Source organism: Meles meles, chromosome 11, assembly GCF_922984935.1.
Source record: "Meles meles chromosome 11, mMelMel3.1 paternal haplotype, whole genome shotgun sequence".
Lineage (NCBI taxonomy): Eukaryota > Metazoa > Chordata > Mammalia > Carnivora > Mustelidae > Meles > Meles meles.
Genome location: NC_060076.1, coordinates 69,939,645 through 69,960,647, shown reverse-complemented (window position 1 = coordinate 69,960,647; position 21,003 = coordinate 69,939,645). Strand labels below are relative to the sequence as shown.

The following is a 21,003-nucleotide window of genomic DNA, read 5'->3' as shown; positions in this document are numbered from 1 at the left end:
CCTAAAAGGAGATAATTCTAGTACTACCTATAGGGCTGTTCAAAGATCAAATGAATGAATACATGTGAAGACAATTAGAAGGAAGCTTGGCATAGTTAATGTCATGTATTAGCCACTATTATTGTATATAGTATCAACAATTGTTACTTTAAAAATATTAATTTTAGTTATGTAATAACAATAGTTCTTATATCATAATATAATATAATTTTGGGGAGTCAAAAGATTTTATAAAGACTGGTAGTAATATACAGCCAATCCTTGAACAACACAGGTTTGAACTGTGTGGGTGCACTTATATGTGGATTTTTTCTGACAGATACAGTACTGCAAATGTATTTCCTCTTCCCTACAATTTTCTTCAAAACATTTTCTTCTCTCTAGCTCACTTTATTATAAGAATACAGTATATACAAAATAAAATATACAAAATATACATATACATATGTACAAAATAACATATACAAAATAACTGTTATTTGCTTATTTTTATCAGTAAGGCTTCTAGTCAACAGTAGTTACTAGTAGTAGACAAACTAGTAGTGGTTATGTTTTTACAAAGTCAGAAATTGCCCGTGGACTTTCAGCTGTGTGGGGGTGTGGCTTCCCCATGCCCCCTGTTGTCCAAGGGGCAGCTATACTCAGTAAGAACTGAAAATTAAATTTTTAAAAATTGGGGAAATAGGAAGAAAATGAGAATTATCAAAAATGTAATCTGGCAGATGCTGATCAGATTCTTTGTGTTGGTCTGCCAATTTTTAAGATGTGTGGTTGAGTGTTTAATATGCTGGGGCTGTAGAGGGGGGAGTTTCACCCTTGAGAAGTATTTGCTTGATGTATTTGCTGAAAAGCCAGTCCCAGAGAGTAAAGTGGTACATTCTGCCATAAATGTGTCTGATGGGGGCTCAGAGGGAGCCCCAGCCTCCGAGACTCAGAGCTGACTTTATGTAAGAGGCACTTGGTCTTGGCTGTTGAGGGTAAGAGTCCCCCATGCAGGAAGTGGTAAAGGGAATTCCATGCACATTTTGGTTTGTGGGATGAGGGCAGGGTGCGGTATTCTGCTGGGGGTGAGAGGGGACAGTCTTACGTGCCTGAGACACAGATGCATGAGGACTAGAGAAGTATCCAATCACGTCCAGGTGGACTGACAGGGAAGGGAGAAGACAGAGTGGGAGGGGGCAATCAGGGTGGCCTGGGATGGCCGTGTTCCTGTAGGGGGCCTAGAGGGGACATTAAGTAGGGGCTGCATCAGCTTCGTGAGCTACTTTGAGCTGAATGCAGGGCTGTGGTCCTCCCTGGAACGGGTATCTTTCCCAGCAGTGAGAAACGGAATTAGAACACAGGCCAGAGACCATCAGTTGGGAAGCGGTAGCTGAGCTCCAGGTGAGAGCCTGGAGTGACGGTGGGCTGCCAGAGGGTGCGAAGCAGAGAGCCTTGGGGACAACCAAAACTGGAGGGAGGGAAGGGGACATGGCCAGATTGTGAACAGAGAGGCCTAGATATGGTGGTAGGAAAAATCAAGGGAGTGGAGAAATTAGAAGTAGAGTGTGCTTACCGGTGCCAAAGGCTTCAGCTTAGTCTGATGGAAGAGGCTGGAGAAAGGGCTTCTGGGGAGCTTGAGTTCTGATGTGGCAGGAACTGAGATACCCGCCTCTCACTGGTGACATGCAGGGGAGAAAAGAAGCAGGAAAGCTCACTGGGGGGCGCACAGGACAGCTGCTGCCTGTCCTTAGGTGTGGCCTGAAGAAATGGCCCCTGGGCAGACCAGCTACAGCCTATGAAATTGCTGAGCTGCTGGGGAGCAGCCAGAAGTCTGGGGTAGTGAGGCGAACTGGATTCATTGTATCTGTGCCGGATCTTGACAGCCCAGATCTGTGTCTGGAGCCTTGGCCTCACAGAGGAGGGGTGCAGACCGCTTTGCTCACCTGGGCCGCAGAGGCAGGTGTCTGAGCGTCCACCGACTGAAAACACGGAGACCCAGAATTTGTTGTAGAGTCGGTGAGGAAAGATAGGTTTGGGTGCTAGAACCTCTGGGTGTTAGGCCTGGAAACGTGGGGCGCATAGTCAGTACAGCTTCCCTGGGGAAACCGAGGCCTGTATGACCCTTGGACTTGTGAAGGTCAGCCTTGGAGTTAGTGGGAGACTTAAATCTGGGAGGAATTTCTTGTCCATGCACATGGTCCACTGCACACCTCCCAGCAGCCTTCTCACCTCCTTTTTTGCCCTGTGCCCTTTCTTGCCCTCTGGCCACAGAGATTATCAATCAGGCTTATCCTAACCCGGAGCTTTTTTATCGCCTATCTTGCTACCTGTAGGGGCCCTTGTTCCTCTCCTCCCAGAGTTTCATTAGGTGGTTGGTCCACAGACCGCTTAAATGTTAGGGTCTTAGGCAATGGAGGCAGTGGATATTTCTATTTCTTCTGTGCATTTTTTACAGCTGCATTTTTAATATGGGTCTCCCTTAGTACATAGACATTCAATCTATCAATCTAATTGGTTTATATGCCAATCTCAAATTCTCTATCAGAAAAAACTTTAAGCTAGAAAAATGAAGTCAAGCAAACTTTTAGTTACAAATTAAGGGCTTAAAGCCTTCTCCTCTTCATTATCTTTTCATTATCAATATAAATACATTTCTGTTTTTTTTTTAAAAGACTTTATTTATTTATTTGATAGACGGAGATCACAAGCAGGCAGAGAAGCAGGCAGAGAAAGAGAGGAGGAAGCAGGCTCCCGGCTGAGCAGACAGGCAGATGTGGGGCTCGATCCCAGGACCCTGGGATCATGACCCGAGCCAAGTCAGAGGCTTTAACCCACTGAGCCACCCAGGCGCCCCTATATAAATACATTTTTGAAGGAGACTCAACCGTCAGCCCCACAAAAGAAGCAAAAAGCAGGTATCTTCCCAAGGCATTCATTTAGCTGATTGTGGATAAATTTTTCCCCGGCTATTCTGGTGAAAGAAAATGGAGTCTTCTTTATGCACGTTTTGATAGAAGAAATTTTACTATTTCCCCCCCAAAGATATAAGGACACAGATTCCTGGCTTGGGTGAGGGAAGGGGGAGCAGAAGAGAACATGAAAGGAATCCATGAATGATTTAGAAGACTGCTTGATTTCCTACCTCTGGAGCAGAGAAACAGAGCTTGATCGATACGCTCAAGGTCACTGTTGATACCTGCTATGTCAGCTGGTCTTTTTCAGAGTTTTGAAAACCATCCCATGCAGCCACCCTGATAGAATTGCGTGGAGTTAGTGCATGGAGAGAGGGTTTCCATGTAGGCCCATGAGATGTCGAAGGAGGGAGTGGGCGTCTATGTGGTGGGGGTATGAAGGGCCATTGGCAGTAGAGTTTTGAAGAGTTGAAAGACTAATTTAGTTTGAGGTAGACTCTAAGGAATGGACAGAGAGCCACCATCCCAGATTGCCAATCTGCACTGATAAGTCCGTTATTATGATTAAAATGAACCCTGGGTGTAAGGTGGTTTTATCAGTGTGTTTGGTCTTCAATTATTTCTGTCTTATTTTAGTTAGCCCTTTCGTTTCAAAAGTGACAGGGCCCCCTTGGGATTTGCCTAGTAGTGGCTTATCCCATTCTGTTTATTTACTTGTTAAGTTGAGCTATTTTTAGAGTAAAGATTCTCTAACTTATTCATGTTAGAAAAATATGAGCTTCTTACCACTTCTGCCGACCAGGATGCGTATAATGTTCTCTTGGGACTTTTTTTTTAAAAGATTTTATTTATTTATTTGACAATAGGCATAGAGGCAGGCAGAGAGAGAGGAGAAGCAGGCTCCTTGCTGAGCAGAGAACATGATGCGGGGCTCAATCCCAGGACCCTGGGTTCATGACCTGAGCTGAAGGCAGAGGCTTTAACCCACTGAACCACCCAAGCTCCCCTTCTTGAGACCTTTTAAGAAAACCTTTTTAAAATGGTGCCTAGAAGATGAAAGGGGGTCTGCCCCATGACTCCTGTCCCTCCAAAAGCTGTGTTCCCTTTGGTCATCTCATTATTTGCAGACTTTGACCAGAATATCAAGCTTAAATCTTAGACTTAACTGCCTTTGCCCTAATATTTACTTAGAGTTGGTTATGTCTCCATCAATCAAAAAGGAAAAAGTAATAATAAAAGGACCCAAATACCTAACTGTTCTCTCTGCTGCATTCCAAGCAAACTCAAAGCCCAAGAAATCTCATTCATGGTGATGCCAGTCATCTTAAAAAGCTGATCTCTAGGGAGTTCTCTGTGATGTGGACACATCAGGGGTAGATACCCTGAAAAGTTCCAGAAAATACATGTGGTTTCCAGTTAAAATACCACTCAAATATTTTCAAAATTTTTCTTGACCATGGTATTTCCTCTCTATACATTGCCTGTAGAATGATGTTTTGTTATTTATTCAGTAAAAGCAAGTGGAGAAATTCCCTTTTTTAATGCATTTTACAACCTTATGAGGCAACACCCTGGAGATGAGTATCTCATATTTTAGAGAGAAAGGCTTTTTCAGAAATTTATCGGAGTTTGAAAGACGTTGTCTAAAATGCAACTCAAGCTTAAAAAATGTCTAGACTCGTTCAACACACATAGCTATTGGGAACATGATAAAACAACCAGAACTGGTTTAGGTTCAGATGGGAATTTCTTTCTGTTAGGCTTGTCAGGGAGCAGACAGACATTTGAAGGGAAGCCTCTTTACCCTATGATTCCCCAGCCTGGGAACAGGAATGTTATTTTTACTCCCTGTTCCCATCATGGAATGTGAAAGAGAAAACCTGATTGTTCCTTCATGGAAAGCTGCTGAATTACCCTCCTGGTTTTAAGTACGAGCCACAGCAGCAATTCCATGGTGGAATATCACGAGCAGAGTTAATTATAACTGTTTAATGAGGCAGGTCCCAATTTTCAGTAGAACATGACCCTTCATACATTAAAGAAGAGAGACAGTTCACATTTTTATTCGACTGACATTCAAACACTTCAAACAAATTTTGGATATACTGCGCTGATTATGAGATGGATTTTGTCCTGTTCATAAAATGCTGCTAGTAAAATAAGGAAAACAACAACAATGTTTTTCTTGTCATTTACTCACTCCCTGATGTCAGTTTCAGCTTATTATGTGAACTCTTAGTAAAAAATATCACTGGATGTCTTTGAAGGTCACTGAGTCAGTAGAAAAAACATTGGCTTTTGCCATCAGTTAAATTCAGATTAAAATCTCCTCCTTGCCACATAATACTGTCCATGCGCAATGGTAACAGTACTACTGACAACACCATTTGCTGAGCAATTACTAGTTTTGAGTCATGTGAAATGATGATTCTTCTGGGCTAAGGCAGTGGTTAAATACAGGCGTTTTCCTAGGGCTCAGACTCACCCAGGTACCAAGGCATCACGTTGGAGTTTTACAGATGTTATCTCGTTTGATTCTTTCAACACAGCTCTAAAGAACACCTAATTATTCCCATTTTCAAAATGAGAACATCTAGCCTGGCTCAGTGGGTTATGCTGCTGCCTTCGGCTCGGGTCATGATCTCAGGGTCCTGGGATTGAGTCCCATATCGGGCTCTCTGCTCGGCGGGGAGCCTGCTTCCCTCTCTCTCTCTCTCTGCCTGCCTCTCTGCCTACTTGTGATCTCTCTCTCTCTCGCTGTCAAATAAATAAATAAATAAAATCTTAAAAAAAAAAAAAAAGTAGTTCAGGGTCACAAGTTAGTAGTAAGGTGGAGATTTAAACTCTGAGCTGTCTTTGACCTTGGTGTTCCACAGCCTCCCTGCAAAATCAATGGCAGATAACGCCCCCCCCAGCCTCCATTTCCTGGTCTGTAAACTAGGGGAGCAGAAACATCATGAAGATGCTTCCCACGGTGGCCATCGTGTCATGGACATGGCATGGTGTGTGACGTTGTCACCGTGAGCGCAGCACCATGAGTGTCTAACATTTTAGTCACTCGAGCGTGTGAGCAGAATGCGCACCATGAGACAGTGAAGGCAGACAGCTAGTGTGTGTGTGTGTGTGTGTGTGTGTGTGTGTGTGTGATCGCTGAGAGGTCTCTGTTCTATGGACAGTCACTCCTTGCACAAACTATAGTGGTTTGAGCCAAACACTTGGGCATGCATTTCGCCCACTTTGCTATTTTCAAAACAAGGAGAAATTGGGCGAAAATACCCTATCGAGAACAGAGGTGTCTGTGACAAATTGGCTTAATTGAAAACAACTAAAAAAAAAAATTCCCCAGTTTAGGGGCGGGGGAAGAGGGGCATCAAATTAGCCATGGAGAATCTAAGTGGAGGGTTTTATTGATTGCCGTAGGCATGACCTAAATTGCAGAGCATAAGTCATAATGAAAATACTACTATTTGTACGTTACTAATTGAGAGGCAGCATTTCTCCTATGGTGAAGCTGGGAATGGAGAATGTGGCCACCAGGAACCTTCTCCCAGCTGCGTCCCACAAACACTGTGCTGCCTCGGGCACATCTGCCTGCCCTCGGCACTGGTTTCCCCAGTCACAAACACAGATGATAATTTTATGAAACATTTTTTTCATTTTTTTCCCCACAAGGCATTTGACGTGCAGCATAGATATGCTTATTCTATATTTTGAGATCCTTTAATGGGAAGGAATTTCTGTTTTGTTCTGTTTCAGAGGGAGGGAAGAACAAACAATGCCTGCAGAATAGGGATCTGGGAACCTGTGGGCCAAATCTGGTTTTGTTAATAAAGTTTTATTGGATCACAGCCATGTCCATTTGCTTGGCATTGTCCGTGACTGCTCTCCCCGTGAAACAGCAGAGTTGAGACTGGTTGCTTTGGAGGGAGACCATGTAGATGGCACAGGTGGGAATCTTTACTACCTGGTCCTTTACTGAAAGACTGTGCTGGTCCCTGCTTTGGAACATGAGGAAGATCCAGATAAGCCGGTTGACTCCATGCCAGTGCATGCCATCTTCTTTTTGTGTCTAGTGATGCAGGGAGGCTTGGGGTCTCGGGTACTGACCCGTGTGTCTGTCGGGGCAGACAATGTCTACGTGTTGGAATACTTTGGCCTTCATCTACAGTATTTGGCAGTAGATAAACCACATAGAGAGGACACGGTACCTGTGAAAATATTAAATTATAAGAAAGGAGGTTAGGAAGGAGTTGTCTAGAAATGAGAATGAGGCATCGTCTGAAAATGGGGACATCCTTAAACCTTGCCACGGGTGCCTTTGTTTATGGGATGGGGTGAAGGCCACTGATGGCACCTTTGTTTCCTCTCTAGGAGAGAATAAACAGGTCCAAAAGGCAGTTCAGATTGGTGATCAAATTACACAGCAAAAATATACTCCCCAAACAAAACAAAACAAAAAAAAACCAAAAAACCCAACAAAACAATGCAGTACTCCTTGAGGCTGGATATAGCTATTTCACTGGCTGTTGGGCGAGTTACTTATCTTCCTGGTTTTCTCATCTTTGCTACGAGTATAAGTCGTGTTTACATTTGTTAATGTATACAAAGGACCTTACACAATCAGGGAGGGGAAGAGGTGAATGACTGTCCCATCTTCCTTCTTTCATGCGTTGAAATATGGCAGCGGCCAGTATCCTCCAGGGAGGGAAGTTCTTGGCTATGAAGGGACTTTGGAGGTTGACTCTAGTGTTACATGGACTTGGATTCCTTTCCTCTGTGTCTGGATCTGAAACACGGGCTTCTCCCCTTTCTTGCATATTTCCATCTCTCTGTGTCTCAATAAGGGAATATGGGTAGGCAGCACATCTCGTGAAATTTGGGGGAAACGTTAAAACTCCTCCCTAGTTTAACACGTATGGTCTCTGTTTTCCTCTCCATGGTGTCACGTCCGGTAAACTCAGCAAGTGTAGGGATCTGTCGTCCCCCATGGGGACCTGTGGGATGGTGGGGACTGCCTCTTAGTGAACTTGTGCTGATACCTTCCAGCCTTTGGTCTTGGGAGTTGGCCTCCATGGGGGGTCTCTACTGCTGACATTCTCAGACCTGCTGGGGGCCCCCAGCATCAGGTCCGCATGGGTCTTTCTGTGTCCCCCTTGTTTCAGCAGCTGCCTTCATACACAGTGACAGTCTTGGCCCCTTCTGTGCCCCTCTTGAGCACAGAGGCACTTGTGGGTGTTCTTGCTTGGTGCTCAGGGCTCTTGGGAAACCCAGAGGGTTCTGTGAGGCCATTGTGCACATGGGTCCAGGTCAAGCTGGACGCTGTCCCCCAGCTCTCCCAGAAGAGGGGGCATATGTGGTACAGCTGCTTCCTGAAGGTTTTGGTGGAAACAGCCACAGCCCAGCTCTCAAGTCCTCAGATGTCGAGAGGGTTCTGTTGGTTCTCCCTAACCCTAGGATTCCACCTCAAGGTTGTTCAGCCACGGTGCCTCCTCCTCGTGTCTGATTCCCTGAGTTATATACTCAGGCTCTGTCTTTTCTTTGCTTGGTTCTTTTTTCCTGGACCCCCAGAGTCATGCAACTCAGTGCATCTCCCCTTTCTTGGGGTCACTTCTGTGACCCTCTCAAAGGCATGGGAAAGGTGGGGCCACCGCATAGCCATCTTTAGTGCATTTCTGCCCTGGCTCCCCACCCAGCCCGTTATCGTAACTTGGGCCGTTGCAGACTTCTGCGTGCACCTGGATGCCACAGTGTCACCCGAGAGCTGATTCCTTTCCTATGGTAGTAGTTTAGAGCCCTTCTAGACCTCAGCTTCTCCCTCTCCTCCTTCCTCTGTCTCTCTCTCCTGCCCCCAGAATAATAGAAAGAAACCCAAAGCCTCCTTTAGTGCATTGGCTACGATTAACCAACAGAAACAAACAATCAGTGAAACGCAAGTTTTTTTCCCACATCAAGAGATCTGGGTCCAAGGCTTATGGTGGCTTAATGATGCGGGCAGGGACACTCTGGCTTTTTGCACCTTGCCCTTCTGCTATCCTTAGAGGTAGGCTTCTTCCTCATGTTCATGGCTCTGTGGTCACAAGATGGCTGCGCGTCTTCAGGAAGCTCACATCTGAGCTCCAAGTGGATAGAAGGAAGAAAGGCAGTGAGGTTTTCTTCCGGTGAGGCTTTGCCTTTTAATTCAGGAAGAGAGGACTCCATCTGCCCTGAACTACTAGCTATTGCTCAGCTGCAAAGAATTATGCCCATCTTTAGCTTAGAGGAATACTGGGAAATCATGTATACTGGCTTTTCTCCCTCAAAGTAGTGGAAAGCAAGGGAAAAGGGGTTTGTGAATGGATTTTGGATACACAACTCACAGTTTACTAATGGTCAGATAGAGGCCCTTAGAGAACAGGAAGTTCGGTGTTTCAGAGATGGCATGAATCTATGATATTGTAAGATTACAATTTATCTGGCTTTTATGGAAGTTAAAAACTCTTGCTGATACAAATAATTAATTTACTGAGAAATTGGTTGGATAGAGTATTTGGGCATCTTTTCTGAACAGAGGAGTACCCAAATCGATTAACAGTAGAAAAAAACATGGGACTGGTAGGAATCCTGTTCCATTATCTTAGAGAGCAAACTTTTGAAGTCCTTTAGAAGAAATCTCATGAAAAAAGTTGATGAATTATACAATTTCAATTTCTTCTTTTCTCTTGGATAAGGCTGAATTACCCCCTACTTGCCAAAACAAGCTGGAAATGTTTTATTGGCTTAATTTCAACTCCTATATGTATATGAAAGTAATAAAAGTGTATTTCTTTAAATATATTTCATAATTTAGAGTTTTCATAAATTCATGCTGGCTTTTCTTCCTAGTATACAATAAATTCGCTTCTATTGCTTGTTGATCACATCCTCGTAAGAATAGTGAAACAGTACGAGCGTTCATTTTAAGGAGGTGGGTTAAGTTAGGAAAAAGTTAAGGAGATAAGGTAAAAGCAACATCAGGCAGGTGGTTGCATTAATTGGAGCCCAGTAAACGATAGCCCAAGTGTGACCTGCTTTTTGTTTTTATAAATAAAGTTTTATTGGAACACAGCCAGCTCGTTCTTTACATATTGTATGGCTACTTTCGCGTTACAGTGGTGGAGTGAGTAGTTGTGACAGAGACCGTATGGTCTGCAAAGTTGAAAATATTTACTGTTCAGCCCTTCACAGAAAACGTTTGCCAGCCCCAATAGAAATCAGTCCTGGGTTGATTCCATGATAGCTGAACACCGAGCCCCCAGGTTCTGCTTCCCCCCCACCATGTAGAAATCAAGTTTCAGGTAAAAATAAAATACAGTAAAATATGCCAGTAATTAAGCAGATATGAATTCAGAACTCCCAGACCAGAGGCATCAGGATGTTTACTTTTGTATCAAAAAACAACCGGTTCCATTTCTGTCTTTGGCTTCCGCCTGTCATGAGAGAGACTCTCGCCATGTTAACGTTTCGATCCAGCTCGGAGTCTATAGCCAACAAACTAACAAGGGTCTCAAGTTTGCCCTTTGCTGGCTCTGTGCCACTGAGTGAACTCCTCAAGCTCTCAGAAACTTCTCTTTCTTGTTTCTAAGTGAGAGGGTGAGACTGGCTGGGCGCATGGTCCAGGGTTGGGGACTTTGAGTTTCCTTTCTTCACCAAAGTTGTCAGAGTCAGTGAGGAGAGAAGTTTTTTCTTTTCTTTTCTTTCTTTCTTCTTCTTTTTTTTTTTTTTTTTTAAGATTTTATTCATTTGACAGAGAGAGATCACAAGTAGGCAGAGAGGTAGGCAGAGAGAGAGGGGGAAACAGGCTCCCTGCTGAGCAGAGAGCCCGATGCGGGGGTCTATCCCGGGACTCCAGGATCATGACTTGAGCTGAAGGCAGAGGCTTTAACCCACTGAGCCACCCAGGCGCCCCGAGGAGAGAAATCTTATCAGAACAAGAGGATTCTCTGTTCACAGCCTCCGTCCTGAATTCTTTCCCCTTTGGTGCATGTGTGGACGAGTTTGTCCAACAAACCAGACCTGTCCATTAAACATTTATAACTCTTTTTGAACATGAAACACCAGCTGTTTCGAAGGGACAAAAGCTGAGGGCTAGCATCTGAAGATAATGGAAATAACTAATATTTGTGGACCACGTATTGTGTGCCAGATATATTTCCAAACACGTTACATGTATTAGCTTATTTACTCTGCACAGAAGCCCTGAATTAAGTACTACCATCAGCCCCATTTCACAGATGAGGACACTGAGGCAGCTTGCTGACCTCACACAGTCATGGCACATTCTAGCATCAGAGCCCACACTTTAGACCGTTCTTCTTTCTACCTCCCAGTGGGTATGACTGGTTTCCAGCCACATGGCAGTGTAGGAGACAAATATGAGAGAGACACATTGTGGTTCCTAGAAATTATGGACACTTACCTCTTACCTGAGACATTTTTCATTTACCCTAAACCTACCCTGTGCCATTGAGATCACCCTCAAAAGCTGCTTTTGCCACCTTCCTCTCCTTCATCAGATTAAAAAAAAAAAAAGTAGTACAACAGTTGAGAAAATACAGGTTGGAAACTGGGTCATTTTTGTGAAATCATCCTTCTTTGCCAGTACCAATTTTGAATTCTTTCTCAGAATTAAAAAAAACAAACAAGCAAACAAACCACGCGGAACAATCTGTGGCAGATGGTTGTTTCGGCTCTAGGTGAGTTTTGTCATTATACTCCGGGATAGAAAACCATCACTTTGGAAAATCATCTGTTATTTTCGTGAGCTGCCAGCTTGGAACTATTGTAGCTGGGATGGTTTGGGACGGGGTGGGTTGTTATCATTTTGGGGGCTTTTTTTTTTTTTTTTTGGTTTGTTTGTTTTGTTTTTTCCTAGAGATTAGCACAGAAACCATCCACGTTGGAATACTGTAGGATTCTAGATGCCATGCCACGGAGGGTAACCCAGAACTTGAGCAGTTCAGTGGGGTGGGAGAGGTGAGATGGAATTAGGTTTGAGGTAGAAGTTAGCCCTCTTCTCAAGGTTTATCTTCCCCTGGAAACTAGAGCAATAAACAGCTAAACCATGGTGTTCATTACCAGCACAAGTCCCTAATTAATTTATTTTATGTTAATTAAGTTTATAATTATATAGTAAAACATTTACTTTCTCCCTCAAGAAATTGACTGAATCTTCTGAAGGGGCTTTGTGACTGTAATTTAGGTGCAATTAGCCCGTTAAATTTAGTTAGAGTTTGGTTCATTTAGCTGCTGCTGGAAGATGCTAGAAAGGAGGAAACTAGGCATTGCCTCTGAAGCAACTCTGGGTCTAGAAGAAGGTGTTGCTAAGAGGTTCCTTCCTGGCCTCCGGGCGGCTAATAGAGGTGTCTAGGACAATTGAGATTTGGTTTCATGTTGATCGTCTGTATGTTTTCCCCACTTATGGAACTGTGGATTCCTATAGCGGTGGATGGAGGTGAAAACTTTCTGTGTGGTTCTGGAAGGGGAACTGAAGCTATGGAATTGTTCTCAGACACTTTCTTCCATGGCTGTGAAATCTCTGACACTGGCCAGCCTTCAGGCTCAGAGTGGTATCACCAGCCACTGCCACCATTTTGGCCTGGAAAGAACTCTTGCCTCCTGGGAAAGGGCATGACCCAGCTCATGGCCTCCGATGGCTCTGAGGGCTATAGTCCAGCCTCCCCAGGGCTCTGACAGAGAGGACCCTACTACTCCAGGCTTGTGAAGATGGAATTTTTGAGCCAAGTTCCTTTTATGAGATTTTACCCGATAGCTCCTAACGAAGGGTATGTTTAGGCCTATCTTTGAAAATACAGTTGAAAGTAATGATCTGCCGTGGCCGCTGAGCTGTATGCAAGGTTGGAGCTCACTGCTCAGGCTCGTGATGGAAAATCGGGAAAGCACAAAGGCAGAATGTTTCCAGTGAGTAGAAAGAGAACATCCCGGCAACACCCCAGTGGTTGGGGTAGTCAGCGATCACCTGTTTTCAAGTCCCTTTGGTTTTTGAAACACTTATTTCTTGGTGGATAACAGAAGTCCTTGCTTTGGAAAGGAAGCCAGAGAACTTCTTGTCCTAGAGTGCTAAGCTGAATTACACGAGATCATATTTTAAAAAGATGTCCTGTATCTTGGTGGGAAATGGTTTGTTACTGTGTGATTGATGAATGAATGAAACATGTCTTTAGATCAAACAAAGTAGGATCACTTAACTCCCTTCTACCTAAATGTTTTTATCTATAAAATGGAAGCACTAACCTCCTTTACACTTCATATGCAAGTGATAGTCTCCTTCCCAAAAGAAGTATGTGAAATATGATTTATGTATACCTGGAAAGGTATATAGAAACATGATTTTTATAAATTGTCATATTTGTCTTGCTTATGTTATTTAATACTATTTTAGGAAACGGGGTCTCTTGATTTCTGGTTGGCACTTAGCTTTAATGTTCTTTCCCCCCAGTTCTGCTATAGCAGAGTGAAAAACCAACACCAAAAAGAAACAAACAAAAACAAATCACAGCAACACAAATTGGGGCATAACTTGCAATCAGAAAGTACTCCAACTGGGCTTTTAAAAGAGAAACATCATATTCAAATCTAGAACATTCGGGGTCAGCAGTCGATCTTCCTCAACATATTTTTGGTAAATAACACATATTTTTTTTTTTTTTAATAACACATATTTGATAAAACCTAGAACTGTCTTCCATGTCATTCCAGCTGTAGTTTTTTAAGCTAGTAGGGTACTCTGGAAGGTCTAAGGCTTGGCACGTTGTCTAAACATTAAGAGTCATAATTTGAGCAGCTACCCCGAGCTGAGGAACTTGTATGTGGCATGGACAGTATTAGGTACTCACGTTCTAGTCATCCCACTATGGTAGACTTATTTCATCTGTAACTAGTGTTGGGTAACTGAGATTCAGAGAAGTTGCTTGACTTGGCCAGAGCTGCACAGCTCAGGAAGGGGAGGGGCAGGATCCAAACTCAGGTCTCTTTGGCTTCAGGCTGCTTCTTGCTGCCTAAACAGCCACACCAGCTCTCTTTCAGGCTTTACCGTGCCAAAGGAGATCATCAATGTGGGGTAACTGTGCTCATTAAAATTCTAGTTCCAATGTAGCTGGAAGTAAAGGTCCAGGAAATTGTATAGTTAAACTGTGGATGGTAAATGGCCATAATTATGAAGAATGAAAAAAAAAAAACTAATTTATAATCCAGTCTTCCCCGCTATGCACATGTAATTATACTGCGTCCTTTCATCTGGGTGACATTGAAAAATGTTTTCTGCTTTCGCATAAGGCAATGCACTGGTCCATCCCATGTGTCTGAATGCCTCTCGTGCTCACGTAGATGCTGGTTTCTGTTTTAAACTAAGAATGTGTGTAGAGTTACAGGGTAAATAGCCCTTCCCTTTTAATCACTTTGATTTAGCAAAGAACTTCCTGTGCATTTTGGAAAGCATTTCTTAAAATAATGTCAGATGTTTGGATACATTAAATTTTTATTAAAAAACAACTACCACCACAACAACCACCAAAATACATTGTTTTCCCAGTGGTTGTGGTTGATTCTTGGCGTGACTGCTCTAATTCTTAACCAAGCTGTCATGTTTGGTTTGCCGTATATGCCATGCATACTTTATTTTAAAAGGAAAATAAACTGTGAAATCTGGCGTGTGTAAAAATGCACTCTCTTTAAAACCCAGAGTTTTCTCCGTGGAGATACTGTACCTGAACGAAACGATTCTGAAGGGCCTTAGAGTAGAATCCTCCTCATCTCTCAGGAAAGGGTGTTGCCAGGTAAAATCGCTGGGGTTGGCCCATGTTCAGCGGCCGTAAGACGTTCTGAGGTGTTAGTAAGGAGAGTTGGATGGCTTCATGGCGTGGACTTGTTCCAAAATGAGTTCTTTGAGAAATAAAAATGTCAGGAGCAGCAGAGGCTTCTAGAACACAGGGCTAGCTTGGGTCAAGTCGGGGGTTCTGTGGGCTGACTCAGTCTGATGTGTCCAAGGGTGTCAACAAGAGTTGACTTCATACTTCTCCAGCTTCCTACTGAGAATCAAATAAGCTCTCTGTTTTACCAAGGCTTCTTAAAGTGGGTTCTGTGCTACTAGAAAGGGCTGTGCTGAGCCAGGGGCTGTGACGCTAGACCCTGGGGGTTCCTCCTGACAAGGAAGCATTTTTGGATGGTGAATCCTGTTCTTGGTGGTGTGAATGGGCTGGTGCTCGTTCAGACTGATGAACAGGTATAAGGATATTCCCTTATGACCCTTGCTAGGGTGCAGGATAATCTTTGGGGTTAGAGTTGAATATACCTTTGCAGGGTCCAATATGGGATTTTAAATTTGGCTTTACAGAGCAGTGTCAAGTTACGTCCCAGGTAGTCTGGCCAATGGCACGATCAGTCTTTCCAGCCCAACATTGCCACTCTTGGAGGAGAGGCATGTTTTAGTGCTTGTCCCCCAGCAAGGTGACTTCGAGATGAGGAAGTTGTCCTGCTCGTGGTGTTCTGGGGGAAAAGGCACTAGAAATAAAGGGTGTGTTTTGGGGGAAGGGCCTCCTTCCTGCCCCATAATCTGTGTTTGTCTCTGAGGTGGGGTGCTTCCACTTTTCTAAAGAAAAGGCTGAGGCCAGGGACATATCTCTGGAGTTTCCTGTGTAGAACAGATCTGTGGCCTGGGAGCAGGGCCATGGGCCGTGGAAGGTAATGTTACTGCGTGGGGGCAGGCGACAGTGTGGAGGAGGTGATGTGGCAATAACACACAGGAGAGGAAGCCATCCCAGGGCTGGGGAGTGACCACCCAGGCCGGACTCCTTGCAAAGCCGGAGCTCCGTTCCCCGAGTGGACTTGGCAGCTTTTCCAGAGGCAACCTACTCTGCAAGATGTCCACGACCAGATAGAACGAAGGCCTTGCTCCTGTCCTGCTCTGGGGGACGTTGAGGGGGTGGGGTTTCGTAACTCAGAGTTTAGTGTAGTCCGTTCTGGGATTACCAATCCCACCTCTCTTTGTTTTGCATTTTGGAATACGGGTGTTTGGGGCTTCATTATCTTGTGCCCTGAGCTCTTTGAAATGCAGATGAGATTTATAAGATACCTCTACTCAAGTGAAGATAATTTGTTTGATCTTCTCTGCTTAATTGGAACCATTAACTGCTCTGACCTCCAGGCTTTGCGACAGGAGGCAGACACTGGGCACAGGAAAGGCCGCCTGACTGTTCCCTTCTCAGCAAGCATCCTTAATGGGAATAGTCTTCAGACGTTGTTTCTGAGCTAGGGCTTGGGATGCCTCTTGAAAAAGCAGCACTCCAGCACAGACTAGATGTTGATTTTCTCTCTTCCTTTGCGGGTCAGCTTAACTTGCACTCCAAATCCTGCTCTGCGGCTTTCTGATCTCTCCTTGCACTCTCCCATCACCGTGGCCACCCCCTTTACATGCTTGAGGTCTCCCATGTGCATTGGCAGTGACTCCTCTTGCTTGAAGTCCTTCTCCTCTCCCTGCTCGTCCTCCTTCCAACCCCTGTAGTTTTACCACCACCGTCATGGTCATCATCAGACAAGCTCAGGCCGACCCCTTGCACTTGTTTCCTCTTGTTTGTTTTATGTATAATTGACTCTTCTAGAAACGTATCTGTGGTCTGCGTGTCATGGTTTCGGCCACGCTTGAGCAGAGCCAGGCACCTTCCACTGGGTATGTTGGAGGTTCTTGCAAATCTGACGTCGCTGTAAGTTAATTAAGTTATAGGTTTGAGGCCACTTGTCTCCTATTTGGACATGAAAGGTTCTAGTACTCTGGCTTCATAGACTCGGAAGAATCGCCAGCTAGAGTGTTTCAGCAAAAGCAAAGCCAGACACAAATCTGCTTTGGCAGCAGGAAACTCATGGTCTTCTGTATGGAGAGTTCTAATGCCATGTCCAGGTGTACTGAAAGAGTTACTGGCAAGCCTCTCTGGTCTGGGGACTGCAGAACGATGGCTGTAAGAAGATGTCATTTCCTGTTGCAAAGAGCTACCCTATGGATTTTGCAATATATACTCACTGAAGGGAGCCAGAAGGCTAGACACACCCCACAGGAGAACAATAGATTGGGGTGTCTCCGCGTGGTTGCTTAATCTTAATGCCCCTTGACCACAAACTCAGTCTTTTTTTTTTTTTTTCCCAACTCTACTTGTAGCATTTTTAGGAGATTCCCCAGATAGAGACCATATCATCAATCTTTTCTGAAGTCCCTGATGTGGGAGCCGTTGAGCCCTGGGACACTTGTCATCAGGCCCTGCTGATCGGACCACATCCTCCTTAGAATCCTTGAGCTTTAATTGTGCAATAGCTTTGGCTTTCCTTACACTGCCGAGTTTGCCAAGAACTTTGTGTTTCCTGCTTTAACTTTCAGCTCGTAACAAAACTGTATTTTGTAAAGTCAAACCAGAGCTTGAAAAACCTCGCCGACCATCCTCAGCCATTTATTTTTAGTTGTTCATCTTCCGTGAAGAAATGGACAACAGTTTTCTTTGTTCAACGCCCACAGTGGTTTTGATCATCACAAGAAAGAATAAACCAAGTCTGGCACCTTTTCCCCAGGAACTTAAAATGCTGCAGGAGGCACTCACTGGGTGTCTGCCTGTCTAACTGTAACTTTCACTACACTTCCGAGCAAATACGTGACTCTTTGCAGGAAGCTTTGAAGTGCGTTGATGAGCCCAGTTACGAGTGAGACACAGTAGAACCTACCTTGTGTCGTGCGCTCCACTCCCCTCCGTTTTGGCTCTGTTACCAAGTCCATCAAAGTCCTCTGATAAAACTCAAAGTTTAGACATCAGTATTCTAAAACTCAAAATGCATCCCGCCCTTGGTATTGTGCAAGGCACTGTCAGCACAGAGGATGGCTAGACGTGCTCTCTTTGCCATCCTGTGGCCTGTAGTCTAGGATGCAGGGAAGTAGAAAAGAAATACAAGTTTAAAAAGGTAGAGACGTGGGCTATGTGAATGAATGGAATTGAATGTCATGGAGGTTGGGAGGCCTGTCAACTAAATGCTCGTAGAAATGGCTTTTGCGTGGACCTTCAAGCGTGGTCAAGGCTTCTGTAAGGAGAGCTTGCTGGGTGAAAGGGGATCTTGGACAAGAGATGGCATGTGGACAAAGCCTGTCCTCAGGAAGGGATGGTGGTATCTGAAGGTTGGGGAAGCAACTTCTGGAATGAGCTTGAAGAAGGAAGCTCCAGGACCTGGCTTATGCGTTGGGACATTTCTGCTACAGGTGATGCCACTGTACGAGAGAGACTGATGGCCCAGAGGGTCTGAGTTTGGATTTGTGGATGACCTTGGATACATCACATTGGTCGTGTGGGTCCAGCGAGTCACCTATAAAATAGAAAAGGTGAATGGCAAGGGATCGTTGGTGTAACAACCAACGTATATTAGATGCTCCACAAATGTCCAATTAGGACAATGCGTGTTTAAGCCTCAGTGTTGAAATAAAGCAGAATTACACCCAGCTCAAGTCTAAAGGGTGATGGAAAGCTCCCTGCAGAGAGCTCCCTGGGTTCGAGGCACCTAATGCGATGAGAACATAGAAATTTATCCGTTGATTTTACTTGGTAGACATTTCCCAGAAGGTTCAAGAAGTCTTTGCTTTGCTCTCTGAGGAAGGTGAGCCACTCTGCCGGCACCCCGGCCACCATCCGGCCTCCAAAGTGGCCGCATGCCACATGGACGCCCAAGTTGGCAGTTCGCTGCTTGAATTCTCCAAATGAGATAAGATTTGCTTTTTTAGACAAACAGCTGGGTCTTTCTTCCGTTCCTCTCGCTTCCTTTCCACTCAGCAGTTTTCCTTTTGCTCCAGATAAATTGCTGCTAATTTAAATGTGCTGCAGATCCTTGCCATTTTATGGCTGATTGCTTCTGAGTTATAGGAGGGAAATGTGTGCACATTTGAATGTAAATAAATCTAAATGGATCGGAAGCCAGTGGTAAAGAAAGCACAGCGCTTCGCTGACCTTCACCTCCCCCACCCCGTCCATCCCTTTGAAGAGGTCAATGCACAGATCTGAAATCAGCAAGCAGCAGGGACGGAATTTTAGGACACATCCGGGTTACTCTCTGCTTTCGATTTTACATCCCGTTTTTGACAGCACCTGCTTTATCCTTGTTCTTATTTAGATCAGCTCGTGCCGGCAGCAGTGGCAAAGTTTCTCGCAAGTTTTTTCGTTTTTTTTTTTTTTTTTTTTTTTTTTCTTGATAAAAGAGCCATTCTCACGATAACTACCATGTACCATCGGAATGCTGCAAATCCTTCAGAATGTCACATTGTCAAAATATCTATATTTCAGGCTCAGAAGCTAGACAGCTCGTTTGGCTGCTAAACCCACAAGATGTTCAGCCATTTGTTGTGGTCTAAAAACTTTCCCCCTCACTAGGAGAAAATAATGATCTATTGTTTGATATCATTTTGTGTCCCTTTCCTTGAGTTTCTTGTAACTCAAATAGGCAAACGTTAGGGAGGTCGTGGTAGGTAAACTGGGGCCCTGATTGAATCTTGCTATCAACTCCTTAGAAATAGGAAGCACCAGGTACATTTCCTTATAAGAAAGAGTGAAATCTTGAAATCCGACTGGTTTTCACTATCTGGTGACGTATCTCTAGTGCGTCAGTGGGCTTGTGAAGATCAAGTGTATCAGAGAGGAATCCGACTTGCCTTCCTGGAGGCGGGGGGAGGAGGTAGTCGCAGTTGAATGCTGACACGGTGCATGGCTTATCACTGCAGCAACCCGGCTTTCCCTCACAAGACGTCCCGTGTGTTATTCTGGTTGGCTTTACTCCGCTGGTGGTGTGGGCGTGTGGCGCTGAGGTACGGTTCTTGGAGAAGGATGCATCACGAAAGGCAAAGCAGAAGGAGGTTGAAGAGGGACATTTGACATCTGTTTAAGTAGGGGCGGATGCAGTTGCAGCCTGAGTGAATGGCAGCCCCGAGATCTCCCATCTGGCAAAGCGCATTATTTCCCAAACTGTAATAACGAGCTTGGGCGGGCCTCAGGGAGGAAAATGGCAAATGGAAGCAAAGGAAGGGTGGCTTGGGGCCTGCTGTAAACACTCTGACATGAAGAAACACTTCAGATTTCCTGTGCCATCAACCCATTGGAACGAAATTGGGCTCCCTTTAACAGTTTAGTCCGTTCTTTTATTGTTACTGTTTTAAAGTCAAATGCTTTTCAAAATTAAGTGTGCAGAGAGTGAGTGATATATTGAATCCACCAGTCTTTTGGTTTGGGGATGATGTCTTCTATTTGGATCAACGAGTTCCTCCTGTTTTTATTGGCAAACTTGATATCCTGATATTAATCCTATTGTTTCAGTGGGAAGGAATTTGAGACCCACCCTCTTAGAACCCGAAGGTGTTTGGTTAGTGTGTTTGGCATGCTTGTCCTATGTGTTGCAGTGAACCCTAAAGCCAGGGCACTAATGCCTGCCTGGAGGCTGGACTTGGAGAAAAGAGACTCACGTCCAGAATGAAGGAGCCTTCACTGGCACCGCTGTGCACATCCTGCATGCTCCTTGCCTTGTGGATGATTAAATCCATGAGCGATGTTTGGCGTCCGTATCGAGTGTTTTTCCTGAGACTTGGAAGGGCGGGAGGGAGAAGAGCCGTGGAAATGAGCTTGGTAGACTCTTGTAGTGTTGTAAATGATGACACAGATCGGTGGTGGTAATTACAGCTCTAGAGGCAGATGACACCAGCGTCTGGCAGACCAGACTCCAGGTTGCAGAAGATCCAGAGTCTGGAGGACTGGGTTTAGACGCGCCTTCCGAAGCTGAACTTGAGCATGTCTTGAGGGTTTCTACCATGATATCACCAATTTTGTCACCTAGGGGTCTGATGAAGCTTCATGCGGATTACACACAAGAACTCGATGGGATGAATCTCCCCTGTTCTCACTGGGTTTTCTTAGTGAAGTTGGAGGGATCTCGTCCTCCCCGCAGTGCCAGGGCAAGGTGGCTGCAGAGGACAAGCTCCTGGGTCAGAATCTGATCTCTGGCCCACACTTTGTCAGGCTTCAGCAAATTGCTTTGCCCATAAGGCCTCAGTTTTCTCACCAGGAAAATGGGT

At 44.7% G+C, this 21,003-nt stretch overlaps 1 protein-coding gene across 5 annotated transcripts in view; it reads left to right on the top strand.

Moving 5' to 3' along the window:
• NTRK2 (neurotrophic receptor tyrosine kinase 2) overlaps positions 1-21,003 on the top strand; it is a 324,463-nt gene that overhangs the window by 106,095 nt on the left and 197,365 nt on the right. The gene's annotated exons all lie outside the window — the stretch shown is intronic.